The 6196-nt window shown below is 33.4% G+C and overlaps 1 non-coding gene across 1 annotated transcript; it reads right to left on the reverse strand.

Annotated features, from left to right (window-relative positions):
• Positions 1–4854: 4854 nt before the first annotated feature.
• On the reverse strand, positions 4855–4927 carry Trnat-ugu. Its single transcript has one exon. It is a non-coding gene; the product is annotated as a tRNA-Thr (tRNA).
• Between the last annotated feature and the right edge of the window lie 1269 nt (positions 4928–6196).

Raw genomic sequence — 6196 nt, forward strand, 5'->3', positions numbered from 1 at the left:
ACACGGTAACTGCGCCACTCGATCGTAATAATGTTATTCAACCGAGTTCCAGCGCGGCCGTGATTTATTATGAATACGCTATGCGTCATCCGAGATGTAGCCATGACACTTTTCCACGAATTTTCCGGGAGGATTTTTCTGAAATTTTAATAACCTCTCCCCCCAGTTATCTACTACAAGGACTCGAAGCATCCCCCCTCGAAACAAGAAAAATTGACGATCCTCGCGTTTTCAAATGTTCAACAACTTCTTCCAAAAAAAAGTTCATTCCTCTCCATTCCTTTTTCTTCAAATTATTAGATTGTTTGCAATCGCTGTGAAAATCTCGTCGATCGAGATTCACGTAACTATGATCAATTCAATTACATGTACACATAAGATCTCGTAACTCTCTTCTAGCTAGTTTGTCAAACCGTGCTCCCTTAGAGTCAAACTTTTTACTGCAAGAGGACGAGGAAGAATAAGAGGAGGAAATAAGAAAGTAACCCTCCTGAATCTTTAATTTGATAAACGTGGCAGCGAAATAAGTTCCACTTTCTGTCCAAATAACCAAGTGCACGGCTACTATATTGTACAATGCCTGCAAGTACTCGAAGCGTATCCCTCTGCTCCATTTTCGTGTTTAATCGGCGTACCTCTTCTACATAATGTACACGGTGTTTTCTATTTTTCGATCCAAACTGGAGCAACTAGGAAACATAATAAAAAATTGTAAACTTTGTCTGAAAATGGATACAAAATAAATTGTAACAAATTCTACAATCGATTATAATTAATTTTACAAAATGTTGAAGAACTTTTAAATTTAAATATCCGTTGTATTACAAAATTTCTATGCATTTCAAAAGGTATCCAATTAAACAATAATCTCTCACAGTTAATCTTGTTGCTCTTTCCATAATTCATTCCTCCTCTTCCCAAAAAAAAAAAAAAAAAAATCGAAAACGCCTTGTACAGAGTCGATGTTGTCAATGCACAACAGGGCGAAATCGAAGGTAAGGGATGGGGTGAAAGTGGAGGAAAAATGAGAACGGACGGATCCGTGAAGAGCCATAGGAGCTCGGTGAAGCCAAATGTTTGCGGACAAATCGTCGTCGCTTTCAACGAAGGGAAAAATCAACAAACGTTTCTGGCTTGGCCCTAATGCACCATGGAGGAGAACGATGTGCCAATCGTTTCCAATCGACACAGCTCCGAATTCCATAGATATTGGGAAGGATATCCGGCGTGTATCCGTTTTCATTCGAGGGGTTGTCGAGGTGTCGAAGAATTTAGGAACGGATTGAAAAAAAGATTTTATGATAGCGCGTCACTTCGAATTTATGGGGATTACTTGTTGTCCGAGATTGTTTCGAGGTTGGGGATCCGTTTGGAACCGTTTGGCAGGTACCTTTCGCCAAAGTGAAATTTGTTGTTCGTGGGGAGGGAAGGGGAAGGGAGTGAAGATTAATTATTACGAGGTATCGTGGGTTTGAAAAGATTTGGAAAAATGGAAGTGGCGACGATCGTGTGACAGAAGTTATCGTATGGTTATACGCTTTTTTTTTACGGGCGATTTATTTTATCGAGATTGGTTTTTTTTTTTTTTTAAAAGAAATTTCAAGGATTTAATACTTTTCGTTATTTGTTCTTCTGTCTGTAGATCGATGTTTTTCAATTTTTCTTTTTCTTTTTTTTAATCGTATTAAAAGAAGAATTGTATTCAATTGACATTATGAAATTTTAGTTAAGTTTGCGAACTTAAAGATTATTACAAATTTTTATCACTTTCTTATTGAATAAAAATTCATTTTCTACAATTTCTAAAAACAAACTAAAATTCATTAGCACTTGATCATTCCTCATTTAAAAAAGCTACCTCTTTGGTAAACTCTCAACTTTATTTACGATAAATCCATGAAAAAGTTGATCAAAGAAAAAAAAAGAAAAAAAAACAATTCTAAAACACGAAATTATCACCTCGTACCAAGCTTAATAAATTCATCCTCACTTTCACAAAATATTTGAATTTTCAAATTCAAATTTTTTTCGAAATAAATCCGAAATGGAAAGTTGATCGAATGAAAAAGAAAGAAAGAAAGAAAAAAAAAAAAAATTCGGATTCTAAAATCCAAAGTTTACCATTGAAAACCGCGATTCGGTAACTACGGGTCGATCGGTCATGTAATCCGGAAACGCTTTGACGAGTTTTTCCTTCCTCCTCTGGTGGATGCATGCGGTTTTAATTTCGACCCGCACCAAATTTCGGGATTCGAATTAAGCGGTTTACCGAGAATCGCTGCTCCCCTCCCCTCCCCCTTTATTCTTTCCCCCCCTGGACTTCTCGTCACCGTCCCCCTTAGTTCACCCCTTCTCTCCCCCCACCTTCGTTAGACTAATATCAACCGGATGGCGAATCTTTGGTTCGACGGAGGGGCAGGGAATTCCGCTTTAATTTTCTAACCACGGAGGAGGGGTATCAGGGGGTCGATGCGGGCGTCGATGCGGGGGGTCCGAAAACGTTCTGGATTCTCCAGAAACTGCGTTACGTACTTCCTATTAAATTAAACTCCCTTACCGTTTTAGAAATTTCCCAGCCCGGTCTGGTAAACGAGTTGCGAAACGTTTTCGTAACCACGCTATCGATATTAATTGCGCGTCGATGCCTCCACCAACTTCGCCCGTTCCAATTTAATTACGTTTCTTTGCTCTTTGCTTCATTTTCTTAACTTCGTTTCCTCCTTTTCTTGTTTCTTTTCTTCTTTTTATTATTTTTACACGAAAATTTTATTTCGTGTAACGAGTTACAGGAGTTACAGGAGTATTCGATGCAGGAAAGGAGATTTATCGTATTATTAATACGATGCAATGTAAATTGATTGATATTGATACACGACAGAGTGAGGATTAGTTGATAATAATTGAACGTGAAATAATGTTGAATATTTAAATAAAAAAAAGTTACTCGATTATATTTTTAGAGACGAATGTACAAAGATAACGAGAATTTATTTATTTATCGAAGTTATTTATTTACGAAGCAGATCAACTTTCGTATTTATTTTTAGCTTCTAGTATCGATCCTTAAGGTGTTCCGCGAATATATTAATATATTGTATAAGAAGAATTTAGAAGTCAGTTGATAAACAAGTCTCTCTAACTAGATATAAAAAGCCGCCATATTATTTAATTTTAATGATTCAACATTTAATTATTTAATATTTTCTATTAATTTTTATAATAGGGTATCTAATCCTAGTTTTTTACTAAATTTTTTTATTTCAATATTATAAAATTATAATTATTATTAATTAATTATAAATTTCACCTAAAATTAAAAAATTTAATTATAATATAATATTAATTTTACATTAATCTTATTAGTAATAATTAATTTATAAATCAAGTTTAACCGCTATTGTTCAAGTTTTCTGAACGTAACTCGTACTCAAGTTCTCTTGAATCTTTTTATATTTCTTTTCGATTCATCGACGAATTAATCGATGAATTAAATTATCGAAATAGTTATTTAATCGATTGGAAAAGTTTGAAAATCGATGAAATCACACTATAAATCTAATGAATTTATTCCCTTCATTTTTACCTATTTAATATCATAACCGACACCAGCTATCCTTCCAACCTTCTCGACTGTCTATCTCGAATAATATTCGTATAATAATTTATCTCGCATTATTCGTGGCGGCCAACATTTAAACGGGTAGTCAAAAAGAGGAAGATGTATCGTTCGGAAACTCTGGCCCGGGATATAGGATATCGTTCGTTCGTTCCTTGTTAAATTTACAAGATGGCAATAACGGTGGGCGTGCCGCTCCACGAACGATCCTGCTTCACGATGTATTTCGAAATTCCCTATAATTTCTGCCACGTATCGGCGAATATATACGGCGCCTTTATATTATCGGTGGAAAACCGGTCACGGGACAAGGCATTCTCTCCCTCTCCTTCTCTCTCTTTCTCTTCCAACACAATGGTGCTTTGCAACCCTCCAACTTACGATTCAAACCCTCCCTCCTTCCCTCGCTCTTTGTTGCGAGAATTTATCGATTTTTCTTAATCGATACCTGGTCGATGTATATATATATATTTTTTTTGTTCGAGAACTGGTAAAAAGTTCAAACCGTTAATTTGGCCGATCATAAAGCGGCGGCTCGTTGTCTCGTTGGAATAAAAGTCGAGGAGAAATTTCTAATTTCTAAAGAGGGGGAAAGGGAAGGGGAAGAGTGGTTTCTTAATCGATCCTCTTTTTTCACCCTCGTTGAATCCGATGGTTTTTAATTAAACAGGGTTTTTTTTTTTTTTGAAAAGGTTGAATAAGAATCTTGGCGATGGCTGAGTTTTTTTTAAGAAAGGTAGATTTTTTAGAAAGAGGGTAAACGACTTTTCGGAGTTAATTTGAAACGGGGATTGCATTTTTGTTTTGTTAATTTTTTTTTCTTTTCTACTTCTACTGGAAAATATTCAAGATATAAATAAAAAATTAAATCAAGAATAAATTCAAGAATATTCTAAAAATTCTTATGAATTTAGGGATTTAAATTTTGTATTATTTAGAATTTTGAAAGATGCAATTTCAAGTAATCCGTATAAATTTAATATGTAACAAGGGAAAACGAAGGAGGAGAGAAAGTAAATTGCATTGAAAATGAGGTTGTGAAGTTGTTTCAGAAAAATGGTGAAGGTAATAAAATTAAATTGAATTTGGTTACTTATTTCCCTCTTTTACGACTTGGTATCTTTCGTTTCATTTTTACGTACAATTTCAGTTTATACGATCTTATTAACTTGAGGCTCACTTAACCGATAGCATTAGCAAAAGTAAGAAAAGGTAGAGAGGGAAGCTGTGAAAAAATTTGCCTCCAGAGAGATTTGAACTCTCGACCCCTGGTTTACAAGACCAGTGCTCTAACCCCTGAGCTATGGAGGCTCTTGAAGTTTTTTTTTCTTCTGCACGTCCGGCTATATCCACGTCTTAAATTGCTTAATATTTTAACATAATCTTCCAATTTTTTGTGCAAAAATCAAGGGGCGAAAATATATATTTTGCATCCCCAAGATAAATTTTTTAAAAAAATTCAAAATAGGTATCAAGAGTTAAAATTAACAATATAATTTATTAATTAATATTTTGTAACGAATAATTGATCGAAAATTATTATTATTATATAATTTATAAAATTTCACAAATAATATTATTAATTTTAAAATAACGATCTTAATCTTTATATTAAAAATAAAGAATTTAATGTTTTATTGATCCTTAAAATTGTGATCTATTATGCAAAATGACTTTACTGTCTCCACCTTCATGAATAGGAAACATTGAATGAAGTTTTTTATTCATTTTATCTTAGTTTTCAGTTTCTTTTTTCGTAAAAAAACCTTTTTATATTTATCACTTGAGTCCCTCTGTCTTCCTCATTCATCATCTTTTACCTGCAATATCCTAATATTCTCTGGACTTAATCTCTTCATATTTTTAATTTATTTTATTCAACTTTATCTTTTTAAATACAAGATAAGTATAATTTAACGCTTGAAATATATTTATCTTATTTTCGAGCTTAATAAAGTTTAAAGTAAAAATTAATTCTTAAACAATTATTTCTCACATATATATTTATATACATACGTAATGGAGTATAAATAGAACAAATTTTTATATAAATATCGATCTATATTTACATAAAAAGTATATAATGATAATTCGTTGAACTATCTTTTTGCTAGAGCGACTTATTAAAATTTTAATAAAATTTTGAATCCAAAGTTATAACTTTGAACTTCCAGTTAACGAGTGAACGATCATCATTAGAAGCGTGGAATCATTCCTTTTAAAACGCTCCTTCATTCACCTCAATACGAGTTCCGGTTCCGGAAATATAATCATCTAAAGAAAAAGTAATTTTTATTTGCCTTAAATCCTATTAAAATTAAAAAAAACTTTAAATCGCTATAACTTCTAAGATAATGATTTCCGGTCAACGAACGAACGATCGTTAGAAACGAGGAATCTTACCCTTTAAAACGCTTTTTCATTTATCTCGATAAGACTTCCGGTTCCCGAGATATCGTCGTGCAAAGAAAAGGATAATTTTCGATCGTTTATCATCTACGTTCTTGCCGCTTGTTCGGATCTCTCGCTCGCGCTTGACCTATTATCCCAAACTATAGACAAATAGTAAACACGGATTCT

Source organism: Apis laboriosa, unplaced genomic scaffold (assembly GCF_014066325.1).
Source record: "Apis laboriosa isolate Shangri-la unplaced genomic scaffold, ASM1406632v1 scaffold1_cov151, whole genome shotgun sequence".
NCBI lineage: Eukaryota > Metazoa > Arthropoda > Insecta > Hymenoptera > Apidae > Apis > Apis laboriosa.